The sequence below is a fragment of the Chiloscyllium plagiosum genome, unplaced genomic scaffold (assembly GCF_037043375.1).
Source record: "Chiloscyllium plagiosum isolate Xiang-an unplaced genomic scaffold, Cpla_swu_hap1 HiC_scaffold_5, whole genome shotgun sequence".
In the NCBI taxonomy this organism is placed as follows: domain Eukaryota; kingdom Metazoa; phylum Chordata; class Chondrichthyes; order Orectolobiformes; family Hemiscylliidae; genus Chiloscyllium; species Chiloscyllium plagiosum.
Window position 1 is genome coordinate 91,840,812 of NW_028270143.1, and position 21,672 is coordinate 91,862,483.

Sequence of the window (21,672 nt, forward strand, 5' to 3'; positions counted from 1 at the left end):
CCTTCCCTCATCAAAGAATTCTATTAAGTTGGTAAGACCTGACCTTCCCTGCAAAAAACCATGGTGGCTATCACTGATAAGCCCATTTTCTTCCAAGCGTAAATAGATCCTATCCTTCAGTATCTTCACCAGCAGCTTTCCTACCACTGACGTCAGGCTCACTGATCAATAACTACCTGGATTATCCCTGCTACCCTTCTTAACCAAGGGGTAAACATTAACAATTCTCCAGTCCTCCAGGACCTCACCTGTGTTCAAATATGCTGCAAATATATCTGTTAAGGCCCCAGGAATTTCCTCTCTTGCTTCCCTTAGTAACCTGGGAACGATCCCATCCGGACCTGGGGACTTGTCACCTTAATGCCTTTTCGAATACCCAGAACTTCCTCCCTCCTTATACTGACATGATCTAGAGTAATCAAACATCTATCCCTAACCTTAACATCCATCATGTCCCTCTCCTCGGTGAATACCGATGCAAAGTAACTCATTAAGAATCTCACCCATTTTCTCTGACTCCACGGATAGCTTACCTCCTTTGTCCTTGAGTGAGCCAACCCTTTCTCCAGTTACCCTCTTGCTCCTTATATATGAATAAAAGGCTTTGGGATTTTTCTTAACCCTATTTGCTAAAGATATTTCACAATCCCTTTTAGTCCTCTTAATTCCTCCTTTCAGATTGGTCTAACTTTTCTGACATTCTTCCAAAGCTTCATCTGTTTTCCAAGACCTAATGTATGCTTTTTCCTCTTAGCTAGTCTCACAATTTCACTGTCATCCATGGTTCCCTAATCTTGACATTTCAATCCCGAATTTTCACAGGGGCATGTCTGTCCTGCACTCTAATCAACCTCCCTTTAAAAGCCTCCCACATATCATATGTGGATTTACCTTCAAATAGCTGCTCCCAATCCACATTCCCCAGCTCCTGCTGAATTTTTCTATTATTGGCCTTCCCCCAATTTAGAGCTGAAAAATATGTTGCTGGAAAAGCGCAGCAGGTCAGGCAGCATCCAAGGAGCAGGAGAATCGACATTTCGGGCATAAGCCCTTCTTCAGAGGTTCCTGAAGAAAGGCTTATGCCCGAAATGTCGATTCACCTGCTCCTTGGATGCTGCCTGACCTGCTGCGCTTTTCCAGCAACACATTTTTCAGCTCTGATCTCCAGCATCTGCAGTCCTCACTTCCCCCAATTTAGCAATCTTCCTTTAGGTCGACTCTCGTCTTTGTCCATGAATATTCTAAAACTTACGGAATTGTGATCACTATTCCCAACTTAATCCCCTACTGAAACTTCAACCACCTGGCCAGGCTCATTCCCCAACACCAGGTCCAGTATGGCCCCTTCTCAAGTTGGACTATTTACATACTGCTCTATAAAACCCTCCTGGATGCTCCTTACAAATTCTGCTCCATCTAGACCTCTAACAGTAAATGAATCCCAGTCAATGTTGGGAAAATTAAAATCTCCTATCACCTGTTGCTCCTGCATCTTTCCATAATCTGTTTACATATTTCTGCTTCTATCTCACACTCCCTGTTGGGATGCCTGTCATACAGTCCCAACATTGTTACCACACCCTTCGTATTTCTGAGCTCTGCCCATATTGCCTCACCACGAGAGTCCTCCATAGTGCCCTCCTTCAGCACAGCTATGATATCCCCCCTGACCAGTAATGCAACTCATCCACCCCTTTTACCTCCCCCTCTATCCCACCTGAAGCATCTATATCCTGGGATATTTAGTTGCCAATCATTCTCTTCCCTGAAATAAGTCTCAGTAAAGCAATAACATCATACTCCCAGGTACTAATCGAAGCCCAAAATTCATCTGCCTTAGCTACTACACTTCTCAAATTAAAACAAATGCACCTTAGACCACCTGTCCCTTTGCATTCATCATCTGCTCCCTGCCTACTCTTCCCCTTAGTCATGCTGACTTCATTATCTAGTTCTTTACAGGCTTTTATTACTACTTCCTTACTGTCCACTAACCTCCTCATTTGATTCCCATCTGCCTGCCACATCAGTTTAAACCCTCCCCAACAGCATTAACAAAAGCACCCCAAGGACATTGGTTCCTGTCTGGCCCAGGTGTGGATCATCCAATTTGTAGTAGTGCCACCTTCACTATTGCCATAGAATGAACTGCACCAACCTGTCAAGGCTTCATTAGCAGTAAGGATTTGCCTTCCTGTACCTAGAAATACAAGGTATATAGGTGTATGAAAATACCATCAACAATTCACACAGCATCTTAACTTTGGCATATATCCTGTTGAGAAACTGGTTCAGATTTAATATTTATTTGAGGAATTGAGTTTGAATGTTTACAAAGATGTCTTTTTTTGTAAAAGGTTAATGTCAAACATTGAAATTTCTTTTACTATGGCTTATTGGAAATCATGTGACTTATAATAATTGTTGGTCTTGGTTGCTTGAACTAATTTCAGGAAAAATACTTGATCACTTTATGACTGGGTTTTAGGGCTACCTGTCTGAACAATGTTTGCATGCTTAGAGTTACTGTTTTGGAGGTAGGGGGAAACTTACAAGAACAAGCTGCTAAGCTTGTGTTTACTGTTTCTGAATCAGTGGTGGATTCAGTTTGAAATGTTCTTCAGAAAAACAGTGACTGAAATAACTTCTCAATATTGTATTTCATGAGCAAGTTGTGTCTACCAAGACCCTGGAGATAATCGTGTGTGATTAGTGAATTGGCCTTACAGCTAACACCATCAGATCAACGGATCTTGGAAGATTCTATGTCTTATCCCATTTTCCTTCAAGAATAACCACCCTTGGCAGGAAAGTGGTTTTCTTTTTTAATGTAAATCACTGCAGAGAGATATCTGTTTGTTTTCCTTTCACCTGAGTGTATGCTTTCTTTTTTGGTGTGCGGTTTAGATTATTTATATGAGAAGCATTACTATTTTCACTTGACAAAATTCTGCACCTTCATTATACATGAGTTGTTCTGCAATAAATTGACAATTTTGTTTCTACTAAAGCAACTTGTTTGATGTTTTCTCACTCTAATATAGGGAAAGAATATAATTTGCCATATTGGAACTTGAGGAAATATTCTTAAATTTATTTTGTAACACATAGAGCAATTGGATTAGAAAAAGGCAATCCACTCCTCCCAACTCAGTTGCAAAATACCTAATTTCTTAATTGTCACTGGGTCAATATCCTGGAATTATTTGGTAGCCATGATGTGAAGATGCCCGTGTTGGACGGGGGTGGACAAAGTCAAAAGTCACACGAAACCAGATTATTGTCCAACAGATTTATTTAAAATGACAAGCTTTCAGAGTGCTACTCCTTTGTCAGGTGAAGTGTCTTGGGACTTTTAACCTGGAATTATGTGCTAAACAAATTGGCAAATTTGTAACACTGTGTTTCAGGAAGAATGATAAATTATATGTCTTATGATCCTGCTCCACAACTACCTGATGAAAGAGCAGTGCTTTGAAAGCTAGTGCCTCCAAATAAACCTGTTGGACTATTACCTGATGTGTGATTTTTAACTTACAAGAAGAAAGCCCACCACCACATTCTCAGCAAAGCATTAAAGAATGAGCATCAGAATTAATTCATTAATCAGAATTGAAAATAACATACAGGATTTTTAAATTCATTCTTGAGATGTGGGCATTGCGGTCAGGGCCACAAGTTACTACCCATCCTTATTGCCTTAGAAATGGTGGTGGTGAGCTGTCCTCTTGAATCTGTAAAATAGGATTCCAATTCATCATCACCCATTTAATGTTAACACCAAAGATGAGTTTTGCTGCCTTTACCTAATCTTCATTGTCTTCTTCCTAAAGCTTCATGCTTTAAATCCTAAGCTTCGTGTCACATAATATATCATACTGTTTTCAGCTTATTGTTGCTGCGCATTTGGAATTTGATCCTTCACTCAGTTTCTTAATGTAAAGGAAAAGGAAGATTAAATAACTTAAGTTTAAGATAAAACATATTACTTTAAGTTATCAGGGGTTCTCTGCACACTACAAGATGATAAAATAATTTATATATGGTGATTTCCTGATATCAACCAAGCTATCTCAGTAGTTAACCAAGCAGAGAAGAGGAATGAGAAAACTCAGGAGAAACCTTTAATCTAGATCATTCTTTTATCCCATAGTAATCACTGGCTCAACCACTATATTAGCAAATTACAGCAGTAGGTTTCCACAATCAGGAAATAGTGCTTATTACTGGGGAACAATGATGGTGGGGGAAACTGAACTAAAGTTGTGGTTAATAAGCAACAAAGCATCTTGTATTTTTATGCAGTATACTAATAATTCAGCTACCGTTAACCACATTGACCCTTATTTCCACAAATTAATCTTGTAGACTTGCTTAAAATAATAACTCTTGAAATGTCAATGCATAGGAAATATATTGTGAAATCTGTAAAATTTCATCTTAGTTCCAGAATGATGTTTTCACATTCTTTACAGTTAAGTCACATAATCCTTTACAATGTGCACTGTTAAAGACACGAGTGAGCCCACTATGAACAGGAAATTTTAACATCTCAGCTTTCTCCAAGTTAACATTTCCCTATTTGCCAGAAATAATGTCAAAATAATTGGAGAGTGAAACAACACAATTACTTGTGAAATACTTGCCATATTTCATTATTTTCCTTCCAAAAATCGAAATAAAATACTGTATGGTGGTCCATACTTATTGCCAACAACACCTTGTACTACATGATATAAGCATCGTCCATTTTACATGACAATTATATTCAATATTCGAAACACCTCTTTTGATTTCTCAATCTTATTGGACCTTGAATGAAACTACCATCAAGTCCAAGTTTTTGGTAAGACATAGTTAAGGGCATGTATTGACATGTGCAATTGTGATAGTGTTACCACCACAAATATGTGATTAAGGGAGGGGCAGGACTAGCAACTCAATATTCCAGGGTATCGGATTTTCAAGCAAAAGTATCAAATGGAAGGTGGTGTTGTGTCAGCTACTGCATTGAGAAGGTGTGATATCCTGGAAGGATCTTCAAATGAGGCTTTATGGGTAGTGCTTATGAATAAAAAGAGGCCGTGACATTGTGGAATATGTATTATAGGCACCAAACAGCAAGCAATTGAGAAGAAGATATGTAGACAATTCACTGTGTTGTATCATAAAAATAGGGTAATTATACTTTGGGAATTTCAACTTCCCCAACATTAATTGGGATAGTTGTAGCATAAAGTAATTAGAGGGAGTGGATTACTTGAAATGGATTCAGGAGAGATTTTTATGTCATTGTGTAGAGGTCAACAAGGTATGGTGCAATGCTGGACATAATTCTGGGGAATGAAGTAGGTGGTCATGGTGCCTAAGTGGTTAGCACAGCACCAAGGACCCAGATCAATTCCATCCTTGAGTTACTATCAATGTGTACATACTTCCTGTGTCTGCATAGGTTTCCTCTGAGTGCTCTGGTTTCTTCCCACAGTCCAAAGAAGTGCAGGTTAGGTGGATTGGCTTTGCTAAAGTGCTCAAAGTGTCCAGGGATGTGCAGGATAGGTGGATTAGCCATGGGAAATGCAGGGTTACAAGGTGACGGTGGGTCAGGATGGGCTGTCCTTTGGAGGAGTAGTATGGACTCGATGGGTGGAATGATCTGTTTCCATGCTGTACGGATTCTACGAGATGTCAGTGGGGATGCACTTTAGTGTTACGACCACAACACAGTACAATTCAAGTTTGTTGTGGAAAGGAAAAAGATGGTCTCCAAAAAAAGATTTCGGAGGGAAGGAAGGCAGATTTTATTAGCGTGGCACAATCTGGCCAAAGTAAATGGGAACAGCTGCTCGTGGGAAAAGCTACTGCAGAACAGTGGAGTCCATTACAAAGGAAATGGGGAGAGTACAGGCCCATCGTGTTATCTTTAGGGTGAGTATCCAGTCCAGGAAAACCTGAAATGTAGGAATATTCAGGTCTAGAAAAGAAGCAAAAGACAGGCTTTTAAGAAGTGCAAAGGGAGCAAATCAACAGAGGCTCCAGTGGATTATAAAAAGTGCAACAGAAACAAATTGGAAGAGCAAAGAGGGGGCAAAGAAAGAACACTGGCAAGTAAATCAGGAAGATTCCCAATTCATTCGAGAAGTATATTAAGGGTAAGAGGAAAACGAGAGAAAGAGCACACCAACTAGGGACCAGTGGAGGGAGTAATCTGTCCATGGAGCCGGAGGATATTGGTAGGGTATATCACTCAAGGGAAGAGGAATGTAGGTACAGAATTCGAGAAGCTGGACTGTGACTTTCTTAAGCAGATTGATTTAGGGAGTGAAAAAGTATTGGAGCTATTGATAGGCTGAATTAAGGAAAAATCATGTTTTTTTAAAATCAGTCATGGTATGTGGGCATCATTGGCTGGAGTCCTTGAGAAGGTGGTGATCGGCTGCCTTCTTCAACTGCGGCAATCCATGTGCTGCACGTCGAACAACAATGTCACAAGGGAAGAAATTCCAGGTTTTTGACCCAGCAGCAACGAAGAAACAGTGATATATTTCCCAATCAGGAAGCTGAGTGGCTTGGAGGGGAATTTGCAGGCAGTGTGTTCTCCTGAATCTGCTGCTCTTGTCCTTCTAGATCGAAGAGAGGTAGGTTTGGAAGGTGCTGCCGAAAGAGCTTTGGTATTTCTGCAGTGCATCTTGTAGATAGTGCATGCTGTGGCTGCTAAGTGACAGTAGTGTAGTAATTGAATATTCGTGGATTTGGTTCAGGCTGCTTTGTCTGAATGGTGTCAACCTTCTTGAGTATTGTTCAAGCTGAACTCATCCAGGCAAATGGGGAGCATTCCATCACAATTCTGCCTTATACCCTGTAGATGGTGGAGGATTTGGGGAGTCAGGAGTTGAGTTACTTGTGGCACTATTCCTATCATCTGATCTGCTCTTGTAGTCACTGTATATTGCAAGTCCAATTGAGTTTCTAGTCAAAGGAAACCCCCAGGAAGTTGATAGTGGGAGATTCAGTGATGGTAATGTGATTGAATGTCAAGGGGCAATGATTAGAGTGTTTCTTATTGGACATGGTCATAGTCTGACATTTGTGTGGCACAAATGTCACTTGATATTTTTCAGTTAAAAATCACACAACACCAGGTTATAGTCCAACAGGTTTAATTGGAAGCACACTAGCTTTCGGAGCGACGCTCCTTCATCAGGTCTTTGAGCGTCGCTCCGAAAGCTAGTGTGCTTCCAATTAAACCTGTTGGACTATAACCTGGTGTTGTGTGATTTTTAATTTTGTACACCCCAGTCCAATACCAGCATCTCCAAATCATGATATTTTTCAGGATATTGTTTAGGTCTTGATGCTTTTGAACATGGACTGCTTCAGTATCGGAGTCGTTGCAAATGGTGCTGAATATCATGCAATCATCAACTACCATCCGCAATTCTGACCTTATGATGGAGGGAAGATGAAGCAGCTAAGGATATTTGGGCCGAGGACACTACCGAGGAACTCCAGCAGGGATGTCCTCGAGCTGGGATGACCGATCTCCATCAACAACAACCATCTTCCTCTTTGCCAGGTATGACATTAAAACCACCAGATAGATTGCTGCATATTCCCCACTTATCTGGATGGATGCAGTTCCAACACACTCAAGAAGCTTGCCAACATCCAGGACAAAGTAGCCTGCTTGATTGGCACCACATCCCTAAACATTCACTTCCTCTATCAACGAGGCTCAGAGCAGCAGTGTGTACCATCTACAAGATGCACTGCAGAAATTCACCAAAAAACCTTCGACAACACCTTCCAAACCCACAATCACTTCCATCTAGAAGGACAAGGGCAGCAGGTACATGAGAGCACCACCACTTACAAGTTCAATTCCAAATCACTCACCATCCTGACTTGGAAATATTTCATTGTTTCGTCACTGTCACCAGTTCAACGTGCTGGAATTCCCCCACAAAGGGCATTGCGGGTCAATCTACACCTCCTGAAAAGCAGCTAGGGGTGGGAAATAAATGCTGGCCAACCAGCAATGTCCACATCCCACAAGTGAATATTAAAAAAATGGACATCTAAAAGACCATAAGAAATAGAAACAGGAGTTGGACATTCACTCATAGAGCCATGGTGCCAGACAGTCATATAGGCAAAGAAACAGAACCTTGGGACCAACCAATCCATGCCAAACATAATTTCAAACTAAATGAGTCCCACTTGTCTACCCCGAACCATATCTGTCCAAACCTTTCCTGTTCATGTATTTATCCAAATGTATTTTAAATGTTGTAATTGTACCCACATTCACCACTTCCTCATTCCACCTGCAAACCACCCTCTATGTAAAAGACTTGTCCCTTTTTCAAAACTCTATCTTCTCACCTTAAAAATGTGCCCCTAGCCTTGAAATAGAACATAGAACATAGAAAAATACAGCGCAGTACAGGCCCTTTGGCCCTCAATGTTGCACCGATCCAAGCCCACCTAACCTACACTAGCCCACTATCCTCCATATGCCTATCCAATGCCCGTTTAAATGCCCATAAAGAGGGAGAGTCCACCACTGCTACTGGCAGGGCATTCCATGAACTCACAACTCGTTGAGTAAAGAATCTACCCCTAACATCTGTCCTATACCTACCACCCCTTAATTTAAAGCTATGCCCCCTCGTAATAGCTGACTCCATACGTCGAAAAAGGTTCTCATGGTCAACCCTATCTAAACCCCTAATCATCTTGTACACCTCTATCAAGTCACCCCTAAACCTTCTTTTCTCCAATGAAAACAGCCCAAGTGCCTCAGCCTTTCCTCATACGATCTTCCTACCATACCAGGCAACATCCTGGTAAACCTCCTCTGCACCCGTTCTAGTGCCTCCACATCCTTCCTATAGTATGGCGACCAAAACTGCACACAATACTCCAGATGCGGCCACACCAGAGTCTTATACAACTGCAACATAACCTGAGGGCTCCGGAACTCAATTCCTCTACCAATAAAAACCAGTACGCCATATGCCTTCTTCACCGCACTATTTACCTGGGTGGCAACTTTCAGAGATCTGTGTACATGGACACCAAGATCCCTCTGCTCATCCACACTACCAAGTATCCGACCATTAGCCCAGTACCCCATCTTTTTGTTACTCTTACCAAAGTGAATCACCTCACACTTAGCTACATTGAACTCCATTTGCCACCTTTCTGCCCAGCTCTGCAACTTATCTATATCCCGCTGTAACCTGACACATCCTTCCTCATTGTCAACAACTCCACCGACTTTCGTATCATCCGCAAACTTGCTCACCCAACCTTCTAGCCCCTCCTCCAGGTCATTTATAAAAATGACAAACAGCAATGATCCCAAAACAGATCCTGCGGAACACCACTAGTAACTGCACTCCAAGATGAACCTTTACCATCAACTACTACCCTCTGTCTTCTTCCAGCCGGCCAATTCCTAATCCAAACCTCCAACTCACCCTCAATGCCATACCTCCGTATTCTTTGCAGTAGCCTACCATGGGGAACCTAATCAAACGCCTTACTAAAATCCATATACACCACATCTACTGCTTTACCCTCATCTACCTCCTTAGTCACCTTCTCAAAGAATTCAATAAGGTTTGTGAGGCACGACCTGCCCTTCACAAAACCATGCTGACTATCCTTGATCACATTATTCCTATCCAGATGTTCATAAATCCTATCCCTTACAATTCCCTCTAAGACTTTGCCCACAACAGAAGTGAGACTCACCGGCCTATAGTTACTAGGGTTATCCCTACTCCCCTTCTTGAACAATTTGCTATCCTCCAGTCTTCTGGCACTATTCCTGTAGACAACGAGGACATAAAAATCAAGGCCAATGGCTCTGCAATCTCCTCCCTTGCTTCCCAGAGAATCCTAGGATAAATACCATCAGGCCCAGGGGACTTATCTATTTTCACCCTTTTCCAGAATTTCCAACACCTCTTCCCTACATACCTCAAAGCCGTCCATTCTAATTAATTATGACTCAATATTCACATCGGCAACAATGTCCTGTTCCTGAGTGAATACTGACGAAAAGTATTCATTCAGTGTCTCCCCAATCTCTTCAGCCTCCACACGCAACTTCCCACTACTATCCTTGACTGGACCTATTCCTACCCTAGTCATTCTTTTATTCCTGACATACCTATAAAAAGCCTTAGGGTTTTCCCTAATCCTACCAACGAAGGACTTTTCATGTCCCCTCCTTGCTGCTCTTAGCTCTCTCTTCAGAACCTTCCTGGCTACCTTATAACTCTCAATTGCCCCAATTGAACCTTCACGCCTCATCTTTACATAGGCCGCCCTCTTCCCTTTAACAAGGGATTCCAATTCCTTATTAAACCACGGCTCCCTCACACGACCCTTTCCTCCCTGCCTGACAGGTACATACTTATCAAGGACACTCAATAGTTGCTCCTTGAACAAGCTCCACATATCAATTGTGCCCATGCCTTGAAGCCTACTTTTCCAAGCCACGCATCCTAAGTCGTGCCTCACCGCATCATAATTTCCCTGCCCCCAGCTATAACTCTTGCCCTGCAGTGCACACTTATCCCTCTCCATCACTAGAGTAAAAGTCACCGAATTGTGGTCACTGTCCCCAAAGTGCTCACCTACCTCCAATTCTAACACCTGGCCTGGTTCGTTACCCAGAACCAAATCCAGTATGGCCTCACCTCTTGTTGGCCTGTCTACATATTGTGTCAGGAAACCCTCCTGCACACATTGGACAAACACCGAACCATCTAACGAACTCGAGCTATAGCTTTCCCAGTCAATATCTGGAAAGTTAAAGTCCCCCATAACAACCACCCTATTACTTTCACTCTTCTCCTGAATCATCCTCGCAATCCTTTCTTCTACGATTCTAGGACTGTTAGGAGGCCTGTAGAAAACTCCTAACAGGGTGACCTCACCTTTCCTATTCCTAACCTCAGCCCAAACTACCTCAGATGGCGAGTCTTCATCCATCGTCCTTTCCACCGCTGTAATACTATCTTTGACAAGCAATGCCACACCTCCCCCTCTTTTACCCCCACCTCTGACCCTACTAAAACATTTAAACCCTGGAACCTGCAACAGCCAATCCTGTCCCTGTTCTACCCATGTCTCCGTAATAGCCACAACATCGAAATCCCAGGTACCAACCCACGCTGCAAGTTCACCTATCTTATTTCGTATACTTCTTGCATTGAAGTATGCACACTTCAAGCCACTTTCCTGTTTACAGGCACCCTCCTCTGAGATTGATGCCATGTTCCTAACCTCCCTACACTCCAGGTCCTGCACCCTAAAGCTACAGCCTAGGTTCCCATGCCCCTGCAGAGTTAGTTTAACCCCCCCCCCCCCCAAGAGCACTAGCAAACCTCCCCCCAAGGACACTGGTGCCCCTCAGGTTCAGGTGTAGACCATCCTGTTTATAGAGGTCCCACCTTCCCCAGAAAGAACCCCAGTTATCCAGATACCGGAATCCCTCCCTCCTGCACCATCCCTGTAGCCACGCATTCAACTGTTCTCTCTCCCTATTCCTCGACTCTCTATCACATGGCACGGGTAACAAACCAGAGACAACAACTCTGTTTGTTCTAACTCTGAGCTTCCAACCTAGCTCCCTGAAAGCCTGCCTAACATCCTCAGCCCTCCTCCTACCTATGTCGTTGGTGCCAATGTGGACCACGACTTCAGGCTGCTCCCTCTCCCCCTTAAGGACCCGGAAAACACGATCAGAGACATCACGTACCCTTGCACCTGGGAGGCAACATACCAAACGTGAGTCTCTCTCGCCCCCACAGAACCGCCTATCTGTGCCCCGAACTATCGAGTCCCCAATTACTATTGCTCTGCTCTTCTCCACCCTTCCCTTCTGAGCAACGGGGACAGGCTCCGTGCCAGAGGCCTGAACCCCATTACTTACCCCTGGTAAGTCGTCCCCCCCACAAGTATCCAAAACGGTATACTTGTTCTTGAAGGGAACGGCTGCAGGGGGTCCCTGCACTGGCTGCTTCCTCCCAGTCCCCCTCACTGTCACCCATCTGTCTGCAATCTTTGGAGTTACTACTTCCCTAAAGCTCTGATCTATGACCCCCTCTGCCTCCCAAATGATCCTCATCCAACTCCAGCTCCAGTTCCCTAACATGGTCTTGGAGGAGCTGGAGATGGGTGCACTTCCTGCAAGTGTAATCAGCAGGAACGACCATGGCATCCCTCACCTCAAACATGTTGCAAGAGGAACATTGCACTGCCTTCACTGCCATCCCTCTAAAAGTAATCTTTTAAAAAAAAAATAGGTCTAAAGAATAGAACAAGCAAAATGCAGCACTTACCTACTTACCACAACGGGTCTTATTATTAGGTTAGAGGAGGAGGGAGTGTGTAGTGCCTCGGGTTCCTCTCCTGCGCGCTTTTATCGGAAAAAAAAAACCAACCCAGGTAAGCTTGCGCTACACCAGCTTCCGGCTGCCCCTCTGGTCGTTGTCACTTCCCCCTGCTGCTCCCGCTCTTTCTGTGAAGAGAAAAAAAAACACCGCTGCCCGCTACCGGTAAGTAATTTTAAAACAAACTGTCTCACCTTAGCTGTAGGCTTCCGGGTTCGTTTAAACTCAGCTGCTGCTCGCACTCAAAAAGAAAATCCCCCATTTTAGGGAAAAGAGAACTATCCCTTATCAATACCCCTTATTAGTTTATAAACTTCGATAAGTTCTTCTCTTGACCTCCTAAACTACAGTCAAAAAAGCCCCAGCATACTCAGCCTTTCTTTATGACTCAAATCTTCCATTACTAGCAACATCCTGGTAAATCTCTTTCTGAACCCTCTCCAGCTTAATAACATCCTTCCTATAACTGGGTGACCAGAACTTGACATAGTATTCTAGAAGAGGCATCACCAATGTCCTGTACTACCTAAACGTGACTTTCCAACTCCTATACTCAAAGCACTGAGCAATGAAGGCAAGCTGCTTTTTTAACTACCCTGTCTGCATGTGACACAAACTTCAAAGAATTATGTACCTGAACCACTAGGTCCCTCTGTCCCACAAACCTGCTCCGCCGTTCAATAGAATCATAATTGATCCAACATTCCTTAAGTCTACCCTCCTATCTTTTCCCTATAGCCCTTGATTTCCCATACTGATCAAGAATCTATCTATCTCAGCCTTAAATATACACAAAGACTCGAGCCCCACAGTTCTCTATGGCAAGGATTATCATAGACTCACAACCCTCTGAGAGAAGAAATTTTTCCCTATTTCAGTCTTGAATTGATGACTCTTTTATTTTAGACTATACCCTCTCATCCTAGGCTCTCCCATGAGTCATACTATCCTCTCAGCATTTATCTTGTCAAGCCCCTTAACAATTCTACGTGTTTCATTCTTCTAAAGTCCATTCTTCACATTCTAAACTCATCCATGTACACCTTTCCTGAACTGCTTCCAATCAAACAATGTCTTTACTTAAATAAGGGAACCAAAACTCTTCATAGTACTACAGGTGTGATCTCTCTAGCACTTTGTACAGTTGCAGTAAATAAGACTTCCTTACTGTTATACTCCAACCTCCTTGAAATAAGGGCCAATATTCCATTAGTCTTCCTTATTGCCTCCTGCACCTGTTTGCTAGCTTCCTGTGTTTTGTGCACAAGTATCCTCAAGTCTTTTTATATATTGCAGCTTCCAGCAGCTTTTTTTCATTTAAATTATATTCTGTTCTTTTGTTCTCCTCCAAAATGAATAACTTCACATTTTCCCACATTGTACCTCATTTGCCAATGTTTTGTCCGCTTACTTAACCTTTCAATATCTCATTGTAAACTATTTGTTTTCCTCTTACAACTTGCTTTTCCATCTGCTTTTATGTTGTCCGTAAATCTAGCTACAGTACATTCACTTCCTTCCTCCAGGTCATTAATATTTATTGGAAACAGTTGTGATACCAGCACGATCCATTTGGAACTTCACTAGTTACAGGTTGCCAACCTGAAAGACAACCCCTTATCCCCATTCACTGTTTCTTGACCACTAGCCAATTCTCTATCCATGCCAATATGCTATCTCCAACACCACAGGCTCTTATCTTATTCCTTAATCTTTTGTGAGGTACCTTCTGGAAGTCCAAATGCAAAACATCTACTAGTTCCACTCTATCCACTCAGGTTGAGACTTCCACTTGCTGAGATATTTGTGTCATCGATAGTCAGAGGTGAGATGCCAGAAGACGGGGAATTGGCTAATGTGGTGCCACTATTTAAGAAAGGTGGTAAGGAAAAGCAAGAGAACTATAGACGAGTGAGCCTGATAACAGTGGTGGGCAAGTTGTTGGAGGGAATCCTGAGGGACAGGATTTACATGTATTTGGAAAGGTAAGGACTGATTAGGGATAGTCAGCATGGCTTTGTGCGTGGGAAATCATGTCTGACAAACTTGATTGAGTGTTTTGAAGAAATAACAAAGAGGATTGATGAGGGCAGAGTGTTAGACGGGATCTATATAGAGCTGAAAAAGCCCTGAAGAAGGGCTTGTGCCCGAAACGTCGGTTCACCTGCTCCTTGGATGCTGCCTGACCTGCTGCGCTTTTTCAGCAACACATTTTTCAGCTCTGATCTCCAGCATCTCCAGTCCTCACTTTCCCCGAGGGATCTATATAGACTTCGGTAAGATGTTCGACAAGGTTCCCCATGGGAGACTGGTTAGCAATGTTAGATCTCATGGAATACAGGGACAACTAGCCATTTGGATACAGAACTGGCTCGAAGGTAGAAGACAGAGGATAGTGGTGGAGGGTTGTTTTTCAGCCTGAAGGCCTGTGACCAGTGGTGTGCCACAAGGATCAGTGCTGGGTCCACTGTTTTTCATCATTTATATAAATGATTTGGCGTGAACATAGAAGGTATAGTTAGTAAGTTTGACACCTAAATTGGAGGTGTACTGGACAGCGAAGAAGGTTACCTCAGAGTACAACAGATCTTAATCAGATGGGCCAACGGGCTGAGGAGTGACAGATGGAGTTTAATTTAGATAATGCGAGATTCTGTATTTTGGAAAAGCAAATCAGAGCAGGACTTATACACTTAATGGTAAGGTCTTAGGAAATGTTGCTGAACAAAGAGACCTTCGAGTGCAGGTTCATAGTTCCTTGAAAGTAGAGTTGCAGGTAGACAAGATACTGAAGGAGGCATTTGGTGTACTTTCCTTTATTGGTCAGAGCATTGAGTATTGGAGTTGGGAAGTCATGTTGCAGCTGTACAGGACATTGGCTGGGCCATTTTTGGAATATTGTGTGCAGTTCTGGTGTCCTTCCTGTTAGAAGGATACTGTGAAACTTGGAATGGTTCTGAAAAGATTTACAATGATGTTGCCAGGGTTGGAGGATTTGAGCTAAAGGGAGAGGCTGAATAGGCTGGGGCTGTTTGCCCTGGAGCATCGGAGGCTGAGGGGTGACCTTATAGAGTTTATAAAATCATGAGGGGCATGGATAGGATAGATATGCAAAGTATGTTCCCTGGGGTGGAGGAGGGATTAGTGGGCATAAGTTTAGGGTGAGAGGGGAAAATATAAAAGGAACTTAAGAGGCAACGTTTTCACACAGAGGGTGGTGCACGTATGAATTGAGCTGCCAGAGGAAGTGTGTGGAGGCTGGTACAATTTCAGCTTTTAAAGGGTATTTGGATGGGTATATGAATAGGAAGTGTTTAGAGGGATATTGGCAAGTGCTGGCAAATGGAACTAGATTAGGTTAGGATTTCTGGTCGGCATGGATGAATTGGACCAACAGATCTGTTTCTGTGCTGTACATCTCTATGACTATGACTCTATTAGCCAGATATGATCTCCCTTTCAAGAAGCCATGCTGACTCTGTTTGATGTTTGGTGCTTGATGTCAAATCAGCCTTGATCCTAATGAATGGTTGAGCAGACTCAAGCGGTCAAACTGCCTACCTCTTATGGTCTTATGCCCTTATCTTATAACCACTGAATTAAGGCCACATTGGGGTGGTTGGAGAGGGGATGGATGTGGGAAGGGTGGTTAATAGGAGGATGTTTAGTGGCATGTTAAGGCAGAGTTATTAGAACCCATATCTCAGTTCTCTGAAACTTTGTCCCAGTTGTTTTAGAAGCTGTTAGACTTTCTAGCCCTGGCCCTACCCATTTTGCCCATGCTACATTCATGGACATCTCAATTCTTCTATTAATTCACTATGTCCCCTCATAACTCTATGTTGCCTATATGATTGCCTACCCTGTATCCACCATGAGCAGAAAACAGGAACTATGTGGAAATAAAGAAAATAACCCTTTACAATCCAATACTTCTGTCACCAATTGTATACTTGGTCATGGAAAACCTCCTATTCATGGAACCAATATCTAAATCATGTCAATTACAGTCATTTCTTCTCTCACACGATGGTTGTGTTCTTGTGCAACCCCGAGCTGTATAAAAATCGTGTAATTAAAAATAGTACTTAAAGTGTTGGCAATAGTCTCCCGCCTATTGGAAGGATGTTTTAAAACCAGAAAAGGTTGGAGGGTTTGAGCTTTAGGGAGAGGCTGACTAGACTGGAACTGTTTTTCATGGAGCTTCAGAGGCTGAGGGGTGACCTTATAAAATTAGGAGGAGCATGGATAGGGTAAATAGACATGGTCTTTTCTCTGGTGTGGGGGAGTCCAGAACTAGAGGGCATAAGTTTAGGGTGAGAGGGGAAAGATTTAAAAGGGACCTAAGGGGCAACTTTTTCATGCAAAGGGTGGTGCATGTATGGAATGAGCTGCCAGAGAAAGTTATGGAGGCTGGTACAATTACAAAATTTAAAGGACATCTGGATGGGTGTAGGAGGGTTTGGAGGGATATGGGCCAAGTGCTGGCAAATGGACTAGACTAATTTAGGATATTTGGTCGGCAGAGACAAGTTGGACCGAAGGGTCTGTTTCCATGCTGTACACCTCTATAACTCTATGACAGGTTTTAAAAGTTCACGCTTTAGAAACTGTGTCCCCTATTCGTCAATCGCATTACAGCCAATTCGCATTGATGAAGTGCATGTTATAGCAGAATAACCTGTAGCTAAAATATTACAAAAACATACAAAATTTATATTCAGTAGCTACATCAAAATGGCTTATTCTTCAATAGCCTATTTAAGTTATCAATCAATCTGTGAACTCAGAAGCCCTTCTAATGTAATATTTTAGTAGTTTTTTGAAATTCAGCTGAGCATTGAATTGAATTGAATTAGCTTTACGGTTACGTATACTCAACATGTAAAGTAAAAAGTTTATATGTCACCACTTACAGCGCCGTCTTAGGTACAAAGTTACCGAGGTACAGCTTATTTAGTTACAAGACCTTAGAAAATAGAGAAATAAAATGTCCAGCTATTGCAGAAATAAAAGTCGAGGACAGGGGTCACCACGCCGGGTGTGAGGATCACGAGGTTGGGAGATGGCTCCAACTATCACACCAGGACAAGAAGATAACACACTGGGGCTGCCTCGCCATGCCAGAAGGCGCAACACCAGGTGGGGAGGTTTGCCATGAAGGCTGGGAGACTATCTCATCAAAGAACAAAGAACATTTACAGCCAGCAACAGGCCCTTCGGCCCTCCAAGTCTGAGCTGAGCCAAATCTACTGTTTAAGCCTGTCGCCCAATTCCTAAACATCTGTAATCTTCTGCTCCCCACCTACTTATGCATCTGTCCGGACGCATCTTAAATGAATCTACCGTGCCTGCCTCTACTACCTCTGCTGGCAACGCGTTCCAGACACCCACCACCCCCTGTGTAAAGTACTTGCTGCGTGTACCCCCCTTAAACTTTTCACCTCTCACCTTGAAAGCATGACCTCTCATTATTGAATGTTTCACCCTGGGAAAAAGCTTATCTCAAAGTTCAGTAACTTTTTTTCAGAAAAACTCTACTAATAACTTATGCAGGTGTTTTTTCCACGTTTGAATAGCAAATTTTTTTTTAAAATGTACGTATCATGACACATAAACTCCTTATCTTCAAGAATGTTTATGTCTACTCCATAAATTTGTGATTCCCAATCTACAGGTTAAGATCTTGAAAGAGCCAAAATAAGGTGTGTTTGAACTTAGATAACTTAGATAACCTTCCTGAGTTCAGATTACCTTTTTCCCTTAATCACAATCTGCCAGAAGAAAATATAGCGATAAAAAGGTTGAGCATGATTTTGAGCATTCATGTGACACCTATCATTTTTAATGGTCTGTAGAATCTTCCAAACTCTGTAAAAATCCAACTTTGAGTATCAGTCTGGTCTGTTTCCTCTAAATCTTTTCCAGAATGCTAATTTTTTAAAATATGTCTGTACAGTAATATTGGCCCAAATATTGCAGTGTATTTGTACAAAAGCCAATTTAACCCAGTGAAAGAGAGGTGAAGGAATCTCACTGCAGGGTAACTGTGTCTCAGTCTTTTGAAAGGGTTATTACAGTTGGTTCACCATATGGTTAGTACAGGGAGTTTAGATAGTAAGTCAGGTGGGGTGGGAGGGTGTGTGTGTGCTATTTGTGAGAAAGTAGTAACCCGTAACTTGAAGGTAATGAATTAAAATTTAACTTATAAGCTAACAGCCAATAGAGGGTTAGTCATGTCAGTTGGTGGGATTTTGTGCTCCGCCTGCAGGATGTGGTCAATTATGGACACTGAGAGCATCTCTGATAATTACATCTGCAGGAAATGTAGCCAGCTTCAGCTGCCAACTGACTGAATGGATCAGCTTGAGCAGCAGTTGGAGACGCTAAAGAGAACACAAATGGCAGAGGGTCCCCTGGAAGCGTCCCCCTGTCAAACGAGTAGAAGTGGGGTAGAAGTGACCTGTACAAAAAGGACGAATTCCACCTGAATTGGAAGGGGACTGATTTGTTCGAGCTGCTCAGGAGGATTTAAATCAGTAATGGGGGTGTGGCACCCAAAGAGATACTGAGGAAAGAGATAAATCTGAGACTGGTACAGTTGAGAAAAAAAGCGAGTCAAACAGTCAGGGCAGGCAGGAACAAAGCAGCGAACAAGATAGGACTGATAAATTAAACAGCATTTATTTCAATGCAAGAGGGCTAACAGGGAAGGCAGATGAACTCAGAGCATGGTTAGGAACATGGGACTGAGATATCATAGCATTGACAGAAATGTGGCTCAGCGATGGACAGGACTGGCTGCTTAATGTTCCAGGATACAAATGCTATAGGAAGAATAGAAAGGGAGGCAAGAGAGAAGGGGCGTGGCCTTTTTGATAAGGGATAGCAAGACAGCTGTACTTAGGGAAGATATTCCTAGAAATACATCCAGGAAAGTTATTTGGGTGGAACTGAGAAATAGGAAAGGGATGATGACCTTCTTGCGATTGTATTATTGACCCCCTAATAGTCAGAGGGAAATTGAGAAACATATTTTTAAGGAGATTTCAGTTACCTGTAAGAATAATAGGGTGGTTATGATAGGGGATTTTAACTTTCCAAACATAGACTAGGACTACCAAAGTGTTAAAGGTTTAGATGGACAGTAATTTGTTAAGTGCTTACAAGAAAAGTTTCTGACTCAGTATGTGGATGTATCACAAGAGAAGGTGCAAAACGTGACCTACTCTTGGGAAATAAGACAGGGAAGGTGACTGAGGTGTCAGTGGGGGAGCACTTTAGAGCCCATGACCATAATTCAATTAGTTTCAAAACTGTGATGGAAAAGGATAGGCCAGATCTAACAGTTGAAGTTCTAAATTGGAGATAGGCCAACTTTGTCGGTAGTCAGCAAGAACTTTCAAAAGCTGATTGGGGGCAGATGTTCACAGGTAAAGGGACGGCTGGAAAATGGGAAGCCTTCAGAAATGAGATAATGAGAGTCCAGAGACAGTACATTCCTGTTAGGGTGAAAGGAAAGGCTGGTAGGTATAGGGATGCTGGATGACAAAAGAAATTGAGGTGAAAATGTGTTGCTGGAAAAGCGCAGCAGGTCAGGCAGCATCCAAGGAGCAGGAGAATCGACGTTTCGGGCATGAGCCCTTCTTCAGGAATGAGGAAATTGAGGGTTTGGTTAAGGAAAAGAAGGAAGCAAATGTCATGTGTAGACAGGAGAGTTCAAGTGAATCCTTAGAACTGTAAAAAGGCAGTAGGAGTATACTTAAGAGGGAAATCAGGAGGGCAAAAAGGGGACATGGAATAGCTTTGGCAAATAGCCTTAAGGAGAATCCAAAGGTATTATATAAATACATTAAGGACAAAAGGGTAACTAGGGAGGGAATAGGGCCCCTCAAAGATCAGCAAGGCAGCTTATGTGTGAGGCCGCAGGAGATGGAGAAGATACTAAAAGAGTATTTTGCATCAGTGTTTACTGTGGAGAAGGACATGGAAGATATGAAGTGTGGGGAAATAGATGGTGACATCTTTAAAAATGTCCATGCTACAGAGGAGGAAATGCTGGATGTCTTGAAACACATAAAGGTAGATAAATCCCCAGGACCTGATCAGGTGTACCCTCAAACTCTGTGGGAAGCTAGGGAAGTGATTGCTGGGCCTCTTGCTGAGATATTTGTAACATCCATAGTCACAGGTGAGGTGCCAGAAGACTAGTTTGGCTAACATGGTACTATTATTTAAGAAAGATGATAAGGACAAGCCAGGGAACTATAGACCGGTGAGCCTGACGTCGATGGTGGGCAAGTTGTTGGAGGGAATCCTGAGGGACAGGATTTACACGTATTTGGAAAGTAAAGGACTGATTAGGGATAGTCAACATGACGACACTGTGACCACAGACCTGTGGTGTGTCACAAGGATAGGTGCTGGGTCCACTACTTTTTGTAATTTATTTAAAAGATTTGGATGTGAACATAGGAGGTATAGTTAGAAAGTTTGCAGATGACACCGGAATTGGAGGTGTATTGGACAACGACGAAGGTTAACTCAGATTACAATAGGATCCTGATCAGATCGGCCAAACAGCTGAGAAGTGACAGATGGAGTTTAATTTAGATAAATGTGAGGTGCTGTGTTTTGCGAAAGCAAATCTTAGCAGGACTTATACACTTAATGGCAAGGTCCTTAGATGTGTTGCTGAACAAAGAGACCTTGGAGTGCAGGTTCATAATTTCATGAAATTGGAGTCACAGGTAGATAAGATAGTGAAGAAGGTGTTTGGTATGCTTTCCTTTATTGGTCAGAGTATTGAGTACAGGAGTTGGGAGGTCATCTTGCAACTGTACAGGACGTTGGTTAGGCCACTTTGCAATTCTGGTCTCCTTCCTATCAGAAGGATGTTGTGAAACTGGGTTCAGAAAAGATTTACAAGAATGTTGCCAGGGTTGGAGGATTTTAGCTACAGGGAGAGGCTGAGTAGGCTATAGAATCATGAGGGGCATGGATAGGATAAATAGACAGTCTTTTCCCTGGAATGGCAGAGTCCAGAACTAGAGATCATAGGTTTAGGGTGAGAGGGGAAAGATATAAAAGGGACCTAAGGGGCAACATTTTCATGGAGAGGGTGGTGTGTACATGGAATGAGCTGCCAGAGGAAGTGGTGGAGGATGGTACAATTGCAACATTTAAAAGGCATCTGGATTGGTCTATGAATAGGAAGAGTTCAGAGGGATGTTGGCAAAGTGTTGGCGAATGTGACTAGTTT